Source organism: Xenopus laevis, chromosome 4L (genome assembly GCF_017654675.1).
Source record: "Xenopus laevis strain J_2021 chromosome 4L, Xenopus_laevis_v10.1, whole genome shotgun sequence".
In the NCBI taxonomy this organism is placed as follows: Eukaryota; Metazoa; Chordata; class Amphibia; order Anura; family Pipidae; genus Xenopus; species Xenopus laevis.
The window spans coordinates 26,184,719-26,200,950 of NC_054377.1; positions in this window are offsets into that span (position 1 = coordinate 26,184,719).

Sequence of the window (16,232 nt, forward strand, 5' to 3'; positions counted from 1 at the left end):
AAACAATGAATGCCAGGTAATATTAAAAGATATAAAAAGCATGAACAGAAAAAAAAAAAACACAGAACAATGTACTAAAAAATACGAAGAGCTCCAAAACTCGAGTTTTTCGGACAATTGCTAGTAAAAAAACAAAACCAGAAAACCTGTAAAAGTCCAAATGCCTGAAAAAAAGATCCAATAGGATCAGCCCAGCTCCCATTGACTTCAAATGGACTTCAACAGCTTTTACTTGCCAAAGTTTTGTCTTACGGTTTTTCGTGTTTTAAACACTTAATAAGTCTTGAATTTCTAGAAAAAAACATTAAAAAAAAATTCCTATAGAAATTGAAATGTTAGTAAAAAGGCCCCTTATTGTGTAAGTTCCGTGGATCCACAGCCCTATAACAGTAATATCTATATGCCTTCAGAGTTGTCCAGAAGATTTTCCTCCTCTTGAGTTTCATTAGGTTACTGCCACACTATGCGGATCTCGGCCTGATGCCTCGGTGCTGATCAATGTTCCTGGTGGATTTTGGTGCCAAAACACAAGATTTTGCATTTCAATCCATCCGCTGCGTCTGCTGCACCCAAGCAGAGGCAATGTTTCCAGGTGCAGGCCCATAGATCAGCACAGCAGCAGTGCATTCTTTTCTCTTGGAAGTAACAGTGGTGCTTATACAGGTATAGGATCCGTTATCCTGAAACCTGGTATCCAGAAAGCTCCGAATTATGGATAGGCATACATACAATCCATTTTATCTAAATAATCCAAATTTTTAAAAATGATTTCCTTTTTCTCTGTTATAATAACCTTGTACTTGATCCAAAGTAAGATATAATTAATCCTTATTGGAAGCAAAGCCAGCCTATTGGTTTTATTTAATTTTTACATGATTTTCTAGTAGACTTAAAGGGGAACTCTGTCTTCCAAACCAAAATTTGATAAAGAGGCCCCCAGAAACCCCTAATATATCCATCACAGTTACCTGTTTCTTCAAAAAGTATGAATAAATGCCATTTTCTATGCTGAAAACCAGCTGTATAACAGTTCTCTGTTTGCATCATTTGAAATCCTGGCAGGGAAAGAGGGACTAAACACTGATGTTACAAATTGTAACAGCTTCTCCACAGTTTACAGACAGCATGCAGGACTACATTCCCCACAATGCATTGCACTGTGATGATCTATTCCTTATGAAAATCACGAGTGCAGGGAATTGTGGGGTTTGGAGGATGCAGGCTGAGGACAGATGACTGTTGATACAAAGTTACAGTAGTCAGCCAGCTCAGCAAAGTAGTCAGACAGATCAGCAGGAGAGCAGGGGGAACTGTTCCAAACCATTAAAAATCATGAAAGGTCTGCATATTTTTTAATTATATTAAAATTATATTGCAAAGTTGCTTGAAATTATGTTTACTTTTCAAAAAGCTTAAGTTATGTTTGTGTGGAGTTTATAAGGTATGAAGATCCAAATTACGGAAAGATACATTAACCAGAAAACCCCAGGTCCCGAGCATTCTGGATAACAGGTCCAATACCTGTACGTGACCCGAGCATGTATAATGAATCATACATAGTATGGCTGATTTTCTATTCACTCAGGCTCACAGCGGAAACAATTAGAACAGCAAAAAGGAGCAGCGGATCTTCTTCACTTTATCATCTGCCAATGCATTATACACTGACAGATATGGTGCATCAGCAGTTAAGACAACCACCAACCAACCTATCCACATAGTACACGGATCATCTCAAGGGATAATAAACCGTACGAGGCTTTGTTTGCTAAGATTTTATCGGCATTGTTATGGCCAGCTTATGAAGTGATTGGAATAGGTCAGGAAAGTATATTAAAAACTATGCTCCTGACCAGATAAAGTCAGGCAATCCATGTTTTCCTGTTTGCTGCCTGGGAAAATTGCCAGGAAAAGAAAATTATGCTAATTACAGGGAAATCATTTTCTCTTCTTTTGTTGAAGAAAACTCCTGCCAGATAAACCAACTCATTTACATATTTATCCTTATCCTCCTGGGCCTTTTAGTCTCAGGAAGCAATTTCTTGACTATTTTATTTTTCCTCTTCTGTGGAGCCAAATAATTAATAGATTTAAACCAGTAAATGGCACAAAAGGATACACAGACAGACACAGAACACTGAAAGTAGCTTTGAAGGGGATTTAGGGTGACCAACATTTATTAAATCTATTTATAATGCTATTCTAAGTACCTTTATCATTTTTCTGTCTCTTTTTTATTGGAGCTTCCGCTCTAATTCCTTCAGCCTGCAGCAACATCAGTTTATTATGCACGCAGCATCACAGGAGCTAGGGGCAGGCAGCAGAGGCAATTGCCCAGGGCACTACCATCTTGGAAAAAAGTTGGGAGGAATGCAATTTGATCTTTATTTTAATAATGTTTTATTTATATAGCACCAACACATTTACGCAGTGCTTTACATCATTCACATCAGTCCCTGTCCGAGTGAGCTTACAATCTACAAATCTACAGTCCCTGTTATTTTCACAGAGAGTAGAGTAGAGTAGAGAAGCCAGTTTAAGTTTTTGTCCAGATGAGGACTAAAGTTGGCCATCCACTATAAAATCTGCTTGTTTGGAGAGGACAGATTGCCATTAGATCAAAGACTGCACCAACATGCAGATGTGGTCCTCGATCCGACAGGAAAATCATACCTGCCAGATATCTGTTGTTCGGACCCGTCAGCTGGCACCATATACAGGCCAATAAGCTGCTGACTTGGTCCTGAGGGTCTGGATGTTGCAGACAAGAGGAACCTTTTCTTGTTTAATGGCTTAATTGTTTTCCTTCCCCAATACGTCCACCTTGAGGTGGTTCATATTGGGCTGATCAGATCGTTTGGCCTATCACAACAATGAAAATGCTGGCCATTGGGGAGAGGACCACATCAACAAGCCGATGCAGTTCTTGCCCCAACAGGATTTATAAACCTGCCCGATCAATTGGGCAGGCCCCATATACAGAAAAATTAGCTGATGGCAACGAAGCGCTCCAAGTGTTAGAATTTCATAGTACCCTTGGTTTGGGAATGAAATGTTGTACATGCATCACTACCACAACATGTTAGACATGTACAGTTGGCAAAGCTTTTGCTACACCATCACTATCATATGCAACTTTCTGTGTAAGGGCAGAGACACTCTCAGATTCGGGGAGATTTAGTCGGCCAGCGATAGATCACCTCTTCTTTGGGGCGAATTGCCTCCCGCCGGCTAGAATGTAAATTGGTTTCTACTAGGTGTTTGCTGGTGAAATTTGCCTACATTCAGCCACAAGGGCATTAGTGATATTGGGCAATAATGCCGGGCATCAGACCTAGTCATCCTACTAAGCAAGCAAGGCCCTTTCTCTCAGTGGTTCCACGTATTATTGTTATTATTAGCCCATCTGTATTATTAGCCCATCTGTCACTAGGGGTGGTGGATCCTGCCAATAAGTAGAATAGGGCCCCACTGCTTGAGTTAATAGGAGAAATGTTTCTTGCGAATTTTTAAAGACCTTTGGTTCAAATAACTATAATAGTGTATCAATGTTATATTAGGGGAGGTGGTATCCATAGCCAAGGGATGGAACAGAAGTCTCAGAACAACTAAATCATTTGACTATGAAGATTTTCATTCATCCAGGTCATCGTATATCTAGTATAGGTCAATCTAAAAACAACTGGACTTGCTGAGTAATCACTGAAGACGTTTCACTACTCATCCGAGCAGTTTCTTCAGTTCTGGTGTGGGAAGTTCTCGGCATATAAACTCTTCCACTAATCCAATCACAATGGCACATTGTAACTCTTCAAAGAGGTGACATCTGAAGAAATTCACAGAGGTATTGATTCTGTGTAGTTACTGTGATAGGATTATCCAATGTGTCATGCAACTCCTAGATACAGGTGTTACTTGTGAGAGTTGCATGAATGGATGTGTGAAGTGTTCTGAATCCGCCGTGGTACAGATGTTCTCCAGTCTCTCCCATTGTAGCAAACTTGTACATGGAGAAAGTGGAAAGGAGGGCCTTACTTACTTTCCAGGGAACTACACCGACTCACTGGTTCAGGTATGTGGATGATACTTGGGTTAAAATCAGATCCAATGAAGTGTCGGCCTTTACAGAACACATTAACTCAGTGGACAATAACATCAAGTTCACAAGGGAAGATGTCCACAAGAACAAACTTGCTTTTTTGGACTGTTTGATATGTATCCAAGAGGGGGGTAACTTGAAGACGGAAGTATACAGGAAACCCACTCATACGGATCAATATCTGTTATTTGATTCCCACCATCCACTGGAACACAAACTGGGTGTCATTCGAACCCTGCACCACCGTGCGGAATGTTTGGCAACTGATACAGAGTCCAAAAACAAAGAGCAAAAACATCTCAGAGGAGCTTTGAAAGCATGTGGCTACCCAGAATGGGCCTTTGTCAAAACAGCAGCAACCAAGGCCAACAGGAACACCAATAGAAATAACCACCCGGAGACACATAGTAGGCGAAACATAGTCATCCCATATGTAGCTGGAGTGTCAGAGAAACTCAGGAGGATTTTCAACAAACACCATGTCCCTGTGTTTTTCAAACCTAGCAACACACTGAGACAAAAACTAGTACACCCAAAGGATCAAACACCAAAAGAAAAACAAAGCAATGTGGTATACGGAGTCCAGTGTAGTGAGGAATGCACAGATCTATACATTGGGGAGACAAAACAACTACTCTCCAAGCGAATGGCTCAGCACAGGAGGGAGAACTCTACAGGGCAATACTCAGCTGTCTTTCTACACTTAAAAGACAAGGGACACTCCTTTGAAGATAGCAAGGTCCAAATCTTGGATAAAAAAGACCGCTGGTTTGAACGAGGCGTGAAAGAGGCGATTCATGTCAAGGTGGAGAGACCATCCCTGACCAGAGGCGGGGGCCTTCGACACCACCTGTCTGCTACATACAATGCTGTTCTAACATCTGTACCACGGCGGATTCAGAACACTTCACACATCCATTCATGCAGCTCTCACAAGTAACACGTTTATCTAGGAGTTGCATGACATATTGGATAATCCTATCACAGTAACTACACAGAATCAACACCTCTGTGAATTTCTTCAGATGTCACCTCTTTGAAGAGTTACAATGTGCCATTGTGATTGGATTAGTGGAAGAATTTATATGCCGTGAACTTCCCACACCAGTCAGTTGAACTGAAGAAGCTGCTCGGATGAGTAGTGAAACGTCTTCATTGATTACTCAGCAAGTCCAGTTGTTTTTAGATTGACCTATACTAGATATAACTAAATCATTTGATTCAACAGCCCTGGAGCTCTACGAAATCAAACATTTGTTATATGTAAAAGGTGTGAACTATTGTTGGATAAAAAGGGGGACCTCAGCCTAAACAGTCTGAAGACCTCTGTAATGAGCAGTACCCTCTTGTTTATTTACTTTGAGGAACACTGTCCATTTACTGTCCTCCAATTGCAGTTAGTCAGATCACTAGACATGTCTTCTGAGTGGTACCACCAGGCTTTTGAATCAGCCCACAACCTCATCCTCTCCCTGCTCCATGGTATTTATCCTCATGCGAACTCTGGCCCTGGCAACCACCTAACTGTGCCTAATAGTCAACAGCCACCGCTGAATGCAGTTTTCTTGTGAAAAAGCATCAGGAAAGATGCATCTGCTTCTTCAATACAAGAGAAAAGAGGAAAAAGATGTAGTAAAGAGAGAGAGAGAATCAGGTGCCTAACTACAGAGGAAGCCGACCCTACAATTGCAAGGGAGGGGGGGCAGGAGTGTAGGGGGCCCCGTAATTAATGAACCATTTCAATATATATCTTGGTCAAAATGGTCAACTTACAAATGTTTGGGGCCCTAAATTGAATTTGCTGTGGGGTCCAGTAACATCTAGTTACGCCACTGGAGAGAATTAAATTGTGCACTTAGCCTGTTCTCATTAAAAAGCAGCACAACAACCTTTATCTATTTACATTAATGTTTCAACAAATGTTGGCAGTATCAATATCACTATATCATGAACTCATCTAAAGGAGACCTGGCCCCAAGGGCCTAACAATTTGTCTTCTGGGGCTACTGTGGTAGAGCCAACTATTGTAACTTAGTGAATTGTTTCATGTAACCCTCTGGGAAAATGATACGATACCTACTGGCATCCTGCCATATTTATTGTGTATTTTCATTAATTGCAGCTTGAATCCGAGGACTGAATATTCACTCTACTCTGCTACTGGGCCTCAATCCAAATGCAGCAACATCGATCCAGTAATGAGTTGTCAAGGCAGCCTTCGATTTTTCATCTTGGATATTAGATGTTTGCCAGGAACATCAAGGAATAGGCAATTTGCACCCTTTTTAAAAGGATGGTACAGCCTGTTGTGATATAACCATATTACATTTTTTATACAAGTTCCTTCTGGTCAGCATTCACACCAAGCTTGCTATTGATTAATATTACATTTTTAATGCAGAAGAAATATGTGCAGGCATCTCATGAGCCATATAGTGGGAATTACAATTTGTTAAAGGGGTAGTTCACAAGTTAACTTTAAGTATGTTATAGAATGGCCCGTTCTAAGCAACTTTTGAATTGGTGTTCATTGTTTATTATGAGCTTTCTTTTTTTCAGCTTTCACTGACCCCATATAAAAAACAAATGCTCTGTAAAGCTACACATACATTGTTATTGCTACTTTTTATTACACATCTTTCTATTCAGGTCCTGTCCTATTCATATTCCAGTCTCTTATTCAAATCAGTGCATGGTTTCTAGGGTAAGTTGGATCCTAGCAACCAGATTGCTGTAACTGAAAACTGGAGAGCTTCATAATAAAAAGCTAAATAACTCAAAAACCACAAATAATAAAAAATTAAAACAAATTGCAAATTGTCTCAGAATATCACTACGTCATACAAAAGTTAACTCAAAGATGAACAACGTCTTTAAAGGACTTTAACGACTTATTATAAAAAATATATTTTCATATATATTTCACAGTGCTTAGTGATGTCTAGGGTTGCCACCTTTTCTGAAAAAAAAATACCTTTGTATATTTTTACATTTCTTCTCTAATACCATTGGGAGCAATATGTGCTAACCCTAGTGATGTTGAAGTTCCACCACCTGTATAAAAACACTTGGCCTCCACAAAAACTTAACTTAAGCTTTTAGAAAAGAAAACCTAATTTCAAGCAACTTTGCAATTTACATTTGTATGATTTTCATGATTTTTAATGGTTTGGAACAGTTCCCTAAGCCTAGCCCCCTGCTCTTCTGCTGATCTGTCTGACTACTTTGCTGAGCTGGCTGACTACTGTTACTTTGTATCAACAGCCAGCTGTCCTCTGCCTGCATCCTCCAAACCCCACAATTCCCCACACTCGTGATTTCAATAAGGAACAGATCATCACAGTGCAATGCATTGTGGGATATGTAGTTCCTGCATGCTGTCTGTAAACTGTGAAGAAGTTGTTACAATTTGTAACGTGTTTAGTCCCTCCTTCCCTGCCAGGATTTCAAATAATGCAGAAAAAGAACTGTTAGCTGGATTTCAGCATAAAAAAATGATATTTATTCATACTTTTGAAGAAACAGGTAACTGTGATAGATATATTAGGGGTTTTTGTGTTATGTGGGCCTCTTTATCAAATTTTCGTTTGGAAGCCGGAGTTCCCCTTTAATGACGGCATAATGTATAACCATCTTGAGAGCTTTCCACTCCATTTGCAGAGGTGAAAAGGCAATATGCCCCCCATGAAGCCATTACTGCATTGCTCCAGACAGGGAGGGTTTCATGTATAACAGATATCACAAGCCAGGCTACTTTCAATATCTGATATGAAGGAGAATGGGCTGAGATGTAGTACAAAGTATACATGGAACAGCGACATTTGTGCAGGTGGAAGATATAATGAGATTTACATTGAAGAATTGTGCCAGCTGGAATGCTTTTTTATAAAACCACACCATATTAAGCCATAAAGTAATATGCAAAACCAGAACGGTTTCTTTAGTCTAGTAGTAGTAGTATCAGTGCCAAAACTCCACTTGCGCTAAAATACATGGTTTCTCAAATGAGCCACAGAAGGCTACCATAATTGAACTAGTACAGCATACACAGCTTAAAATACACTGTAGTTGAGTTTTTTTTGCAATCTTTTAAGAACTAAATCCTAAAAATGAATATGGTAGAAATTACGTGTTTTATATACTAAACTTACTGCACCAGTCTAAAGTTTAAGCATTGGACTCCAAATGACTTGATAGTCAGACTCTTCAACAGGTTAGTGGAGTAGCCATCTCCACAGCGGTAACATGAAGCATGAAGGAGACTGGAGAGTCTTCAAAATGTGAATTATGTAGTTTTTATTGACGCACAACATGTTTCGGACCGCTAAGGTCCTTCCTTGCACCAGAGGAAGGACCTTAGGGGTCCGAAACATGTAGTGCGTCAATAAAAACTACATTATTCACATTTTGAAGACTCTCCAGTTTCCTTCATGCTTAAAGTTTAAGCATGTCTATAAGAGTAGTCATTCAGGTCTGCAGAGGAGCTCACCATCTTGGATTTTGCTAGGTGTGTCAGTAATACTGCACATGCTCAGTGTTCTCTGAGCAGCTGTTGAGACACTTAGGGGTCTTCTCAAATTATCAAGAAAAAAAAAGGGTTGCCTGTCATATAAGATGATGCTGCAGGGCTGATGAAATTCTAGTGCAAATTGGGTTGTTTTCTGAGCTGCCATGTAATGACTAGGGTTGCCACCTTTACTGAAAAATATTACTGGCCAGTGGGGGGCAGGCACCAAAAGGGGGCGGTCTGTGATGGGAAAAGGGGGCAGAGCTACGTGGCGTGCCACAAAAGGGGCAGAGCAACATCGCAGAGATGTCCACAGCGCTGGAAAAAGCTAAGTTCTGTGCGAATTGGGGGCAGGCCAGGGGTATACAGCTAAAGTGCTATGGTGGCTTTGGGAAGCAATTGTAGCCTACTTTTTTTGCTAAGATTTAGTTTTCCTTTAAGCTTTAGGAGAACTAAAACCTAAAAGTGAATATAGCTAAAAATGCCATATTTTACATACTGAATTTATTGCACCAAACTTAAGTTTCAGCTTCTCAATAGCATCAATAATCCAGAACATCAAACTTGTCACCATCTCGGAAAGTGTCTGCAACACTCACATGCTCAGTGGGTTCTATCAAATTTTATTAAATAGAAAATGAGGTTGGCCTGTAATATAAGTTAATGCTACAAGGCTGATAATTAAATTCTGATGCTAGTTGCACTGGTTTCTGTGCTGCCATGTAGTAATTATCTGTATTAATTGGTCTTATATGGTGACATTGATATTCTATATGTACTGTGTATTTTGAGTGGGTCCCTAAACTCAGTAAGTGACAGCAGTACAGAGCATGTGCAGTGAATGAGCAGAAAAGAAGATGGGGAGCTACTGGGGCACAGAGACACAGATCTTCCCTGCTAAAGGGCTGTGGTTGTCTTGGGCTGGTACAGAAGCCAAAAATATAATGTACAACATTTCTAGCTACTTCTTTGGTTAAGGTTAAGTTCTCCTTCAACAGGAGGTTGCAGTTTCCAGATTACAAACCTGGAAGTCCAACCAGTAACATAATTATAGAGGAAGCAGACCCTGTGGACATGGTGTACAGGGATTTTGTGCATGACCCATGGCTCACGCATACCTCCCAACATTTCCGTTTTTAGAGGGACAGTCCCTCTTTTGACAGCTCAACCCGCAGTCCCTCATTTGTACTGGAAGGTCCTGTTTTTTGCACTGTTTGCATTGAACAGCCAGAAAAAGAAACAATGTTTCTTACCTAATTGGCTTTTGGCAGAGAACCCAGAACAGCCACCAGGTGCACTTGGAAACTTTTGTAACAATTTCAGATAAGTAAATAAGTAATTGTAACAATATAAGATAACAGGTCTCTTGGGTAAACTGTGACTCACAGCTTAAAGGGCAATTATTAGTAAAACTGGAATAACTGGGAAAAAAAAACACAGAAATGTGTTCAAACTTTCATAACTTGCCAAATCTTGTAAAATGAATATGGTAATTAGGGGGTGTGGTCAATTGGTGTTCCAAAAAATTTTGACGCACTTCTCGAGACAACTTTTTAACCCTCTTTTTATTTACAAATGTTAGCAGGTATGCTCACGCAAAATCATAGGTGGTGATTTATATACCTATATTTTGGTGCAGGAGGCGAGGGGGGGGGCTTGGGCCCCCAAAATTATGCCAACCCCATGACCCTATAGAGGTGAAAATAATACTTTGCATCCAGTTAATTTCTAATGTATCCAATCAAATGCAGTAATTGCTTTCAAATCCATATTAGCGGGAGTGAATGTTCAAAATCCAATAATCAAGCTACCTGAATGAATATGTAGCTAGTATCTACCATGTTCCTCACCAGATCCACACCTTCTGGCTAAGATTTATGGTTCACGCAATATCCTTATGCTTTGTCGCCCAAGGTTAAATGCACGCAAGGTTAGTAATGCATCTTGTAACAAGTAGCCAACCCACTATTTGCACAGGCATTGGCCACATTAGGGAAGCTGCAAACTAATATCACTCCTGTGATTGACAATTTTTATTGAGTACATACTGGCAAATCATGATCGATCGCCAGCCATTTTTTGCCATTCTGCAGAAACGCCTGAAATGGACTGTGATTCCATGCAGCAGCAGTTGCTACAGCAATAAAAAAAAAAGTGTCCGCAGCAAAGCAGTTAAAAAAGAAACCCCAGTTAATCACAATTATAGTGTTGGCAGCTCTTGCAGTAGCTTTATTACCATCAAGAGAAGGTAATTTCACTAAGGGAGACAGCTTGATAATCTGGATAATAACCAGTCTCCTGCTCTTTTGGGTTACTTTTAGTTCATTGATTAGGTTTGTTAAAAGCTATTTATATTTAAAGATGGGCTCCCATCCCAGTGCCTGAATATTATTGCTGTGATTTAGCCATTCCTCATAGATTACAGATGTTTTACAATGACCAGATAGTTACAGGGGATATGAGTTTGGACCACATGGTCAGGCAGGATATTTGTAGGGAATGAGAGCTAGATGATGACAGGCCAAGCAGGTTATGTCTGGCAAATATTGCTTAGTAACCGTCACTGCAACAGATAACATCCCAGGAATATTAAATTGGATGTACTGATACAACTTAAAGGATAAGCAAACTTTAAAAATAAGTGAATGTAAAATGAATGAGGCACTTTTGCAATTTTCATTCATTTTTTTTTAACATTCCAAGATGTTATAGATGGTATACATGTTCTGTTAATATAAATGATTTTTATTCACAACAGTTTTATTTACATCAGTTTCTGACCACCGAATAGTCAAGTTGGAGAAAGAAAGGAGAAAGAAAAAGGGCTGGTCTGATGTTCTTGTGGTTAGGAAAGATTTGAGAAAATATATCTAATGTTTTTTCTTAAAGGGGTGGCTCACATTTAATTAAACTTTTAGTATGTTATAGAATGGCCCATTCTAAGCAAATTTTCAGTTGGTCTTTATTATTTATTTTCTTATAGGTTTTGAATTATTTGCTTTCTTCTTCTGACTCTTTCCAGCTTTCAATTGGGGGTCACTGACCCCATCTAAAAAGCAAATACTCTGTAAGGCTACACATTTATTGTTATTGCTACTTTTTATTACTCATATTTCTATTCAGGCCTCTCCTATTCATATTCCAGTCTCATACTCAAATCAGTGTAGATTTTTCAAATTGCATACTGGAGAGCCCCTGAATAAAAAGCTAAATAACTCAAAAACCACAAATATTAAAAATGAAAGGCAATTGCAAATTCACTCAGGATATCACTTTCTACATCATACTAAAGGTTAATTTAAAGGTGAACAACTCCTTTAACCAGAAAATGTCAGACAAGCCCTCTTTCTTTATCCTGAAAACCTCCTTGACTAGTGGGTGGTAAGCATGGTCGGAACTCTGAAACTGACCGTATTCGTTTATTTTAACAGTAACTGTATCCCTTAATATATTGGAAAAAAAATAATGAATGTAAATTGCAAAAGTGCTTAGAAGAATACCCTTGCCAATTTTAAATTCATTTATTTTAAATGTTTACTTATCCTTTAATGTGCAATTGCTCAGACTGCTCTTCTGAGCACATTTGTAATGTATTTTTTCCCATTTTGATGATATTACCAGATATGCTAATATCTGTACGGAACTTCAGAAGTATCTCCTGATGATGATCTGCTTATAATCTATCGCTCCGTGTCAGTGATTGAACAGCCGACGATTACTGAATAAGTAGCTTAAGATTTAGAATTTCTATCAGGCCCGTACCTGGAGAGTACAGCAGGGGGTGTTAGTGTAGCTAGGAGGATCTGATTGTCTGGCCCTCAGGCCAAAAATCAGATCATGGTAGATGGCTATGCAGGCCAACTGGGAGAGGACCACATAATTGCAATGATGTAGACCCCACCAGACATATTTTATTAGTTCTGACATATTAATACTTACAGGAAATTGGTTAATATAATGACAATCACAATAACAATCAGACCATCATGGAGTAAATATGATAGGTCCATCACACATTTGTTTTCTCAAAAACTGCACTGGTGGTGCTGGCTTTCTGTTGACCTTGGTCCCATAACATAGGCAAAATAAAAAATGGAGCCGCACACACTCTAATTATGCAGTTGGGGAGCTTACCCCATTTATTGTAACACCAAGGGGCAGATTTACAAAATTCGAGTGAAGAATTCGAATGTAAAAAACTTCGAATTTCGAAGTATTTTTTGGGTACTTCGACCATCGAATTGGTTAAATTCGTTCGAATTCGAACGATTCGAACGATTCGAAGTAAAAATCGTTCGACCATTCGATAATCGAAGTACTGTCTCTTTAAAAAATACTTCGACCACCTACTTCGGTAGATAAAACCTACCGAAGTCAATGTTAGCCTATGGGGAAGGTCCCCATAGGCTTGCCTGTGATTTTTTGATCGAAGGATTTTCCTTCGATTGTTGGATTAAAATCCTTCGAATCGTTCGATTCGAAGGATTTAATCGTTCGATCGAACGAAAAATCCTTCGATCAATCGATCGCAGGATTTGCACTAAATCATTCGACTTCGATATTCGAAGTCGAATGATTTTAGTTCCCAGTCGAATATCGAGGGTTAATTAACCCTCGACATTCGACTATTGATGAATCGGCCCCCAAAAGTATCAAAGTTTCTGGGTTGTACACCCTCCCTTCGTCAGGATACAGAACGAAGTGCACAATCACCTTTAAAGCCATAGATCCCACCTCCCTTACCCATAGTCCTTAATTATCCAATTAGTCCGTAGTGTGGTGAAGAAATCCAAAATCCAAAAGAAGCCATGGGAAGTCCAATCCTTTGGTTAAAGTAGCGTCATAATCCAAAACACAAATATGTTCATATAATGATCAAAACTTCAAGAAATTACTAAATTGTATATACTCACTGCAAGTGGGGCTGTTAACTTTATCTTTATGTAATCCCCAGCATTTTCTTATTTGTGAAGGTAAAGGGAAAATATCAGGATCGTAATAAAAATTGCATAATTAATTTATAGGAAATAAGTGAAGCTAAAATTTTTACTAAAGGTGGTGGCACACGTGCAGCTTTGGTGAGATGTGTCACCCAGTGACAAAATGCCTTCCCGTCGACAAGAATGTGAATTGCCAGAGGGATGGCATAAGGATAGTTCGTTTTCCGAAGTTTCCTTGTGAGGCAACTTCGCAAAACAAAGCAATCTGAATGCCACCCCGCCGGTGATACCCATTCTTGCAGGCGGGAAGGGGAGATTAGTTGCCTGAAGAAGAGAAGATTTGTCACTGGGCGACTAATCTCCCCCGAATCTTCATGTGTGCCACCACCCTAAAGGGGAACTATCGTGAAAATGCTAAATTTAATATAAGCTTCAGCATACTGAAATAAGAACTTTTCTAAATATAATCAATTTAAAATTCAATTATATTAAAAATAATCAAGTTTATCTTCACTATTCCTCTCTCAGAATCTGTTTCTCTTCATTCTGTCTTCATACAGGAGTTGGGTGTCAGATGTTCATTGACAGTTAGCTCCAATATATCTTATAGGGGGGCTCCTTTTGCCTAGATGTATAAGAGCTCACACTAATAAAATCACCAGACATCAGGCCCGGGCTGGCAATCTGTCCATATGGGCAAATGCCCGAGGGGCCGCTTCATATTTAGTTCAAGTGGGCCGCTCACACAGGGTCGCACTGGGCCGGTGGACCCAGGCTCTTTTGCGCCCCAACAGCCCAGAACGCTCCTGTACTCCCTCTTGTAACCAAAAAACTTGCAAGCGTTGATGCGCGTGGATGCGCGCGCATGCACACCCAGGAGATGCTCAATAGTTTGCCACTGGGGGGGCCGGATCCGCTCCTGCAGAAAAAAATCACAAGCGTGTATGCGCGCGTATGCGCACACATGCAGAGGGAGTACAGGAGATATCGGCGGCACCTAGCGCTGGGCCCTCAGTTGTGCGTATTTTCCATCTGTCCGTGTCCCAAGCACGTCCCTGGACTGAAGGTAACCATGTCTGCAACCAAGTCAGCATGGTTTTCATAATTTGCACCCTGCCACTGTGTGAGTATCCACAGACACGTCCTTTGGGCAAAACCAGCTTTTTGTAGAAAACCTTCAGTATGTTACTGTCCCACTTAATATAGCAATTTAACCTTTGTGAAATCTTAACTCTGTTCCTCCTTTTGAATTATTTCCAAAGATCGATTTTCTGAAGCTATACTATACAACCCCAATTTGTGTTGATTCCCTTAATCATGGACAGTGTAAATCCTAGCCAATGAGAATTTCAGAGCAGGTCCCTCACATAGAATATGAAACAGCACTGATCTGCAATTGCACATTATCAAAAACATTTTTTACCACAAAGTCTACCCATCTGTTGTCCCATTGTATTTGTCACATAAAGTATCAAGAAGTTTTTATGAATGCATTATTGACTCATCCTGCAGTGTTGGGCTTGTCTAAGCTTCCATTGTCACAACCTGGCTGGCCTCAGCCTTCACAATTTAACATACTTTTTTTACCTACTATGTCATAATTTCTCTGTCAAAACAAGTGATGGGACCAAGTTCCCAGAAGGTGATGATATGATGCCATTGATGCAAAGCCAGTCACCAGTTAAGCATAGGTTCTTACAGTCATAGGATTATGTTTCTTAAAGTGGACCTATCACCCAGACACAGAATCTGTATAATAAAAGTCCTTTACAAAATTAAACATGAAATCCAATTTCTATTTTTTATTAAAGCATTCATAGCTGTTGTAAACTCATTTAAAAATCTCAGCTGTCAATCAAATATTGTCTGCCCCTCCTCTATGCCTTAGGCATAGAGGCGGGACTGACAATTACTTTCACTTTCCATTCAGCACTTCCTAGATGCCCACCCATTCCCCCATTCTCTTCACCATTCAATTGTGTAACCAGGACATGGGGATGGACATCAGGTCCCCCATTCTGGTGCACAAACAGGATTCTGAGATGATACAAGGCTTGTCTTAATAACAGTGTCCACAGCTCCTGCCTGCTTGTTATAATTATGAATTCCCAGACTGAAGGAAACAAGATTCAAATAATGTATATAGTGTAATTAAATTTCATTTTACTTGACTAATGTGATAAAATAGGATTCTGAATAATTTTTTTGGGTGACCGGTCCCCTTTAATAGCTTGTACAGTGGCATACCATAGTTATTTTCCAGATCTCAGAATAATTATTTTGGCTAATGTATACTGGACATCTGTCCGTGTCCCAAGCACGTCCCTGCACTGAAGGTAACCATGTCTCATAGATTTATGGATCCCAATCCTGCCCAAACATGGCTCACGCTGCAACCTTCTATTACCGGAATAGTGAAAACTGCAGCTGGAACGAGTGAGTAAGCTCATTACTGTGCCAGCTAACGGCCAGAGGCCAACCTGCCACACGTAAACAACAATACAGAAACAATTAATGTAAAAATGTCTTGCCACTGTATAAATAAAAGTATGTCAAATAAGGAGTATAGTGCTTTAGAACTTAGAATACCCCAATCTTAAATTATAGTGTAAAGTAAGCAAGAGGCTAAGCATGAGGAACATAAAGTCACAAATGACCCTCACCCCATTTAAGTGTATATGCTCAT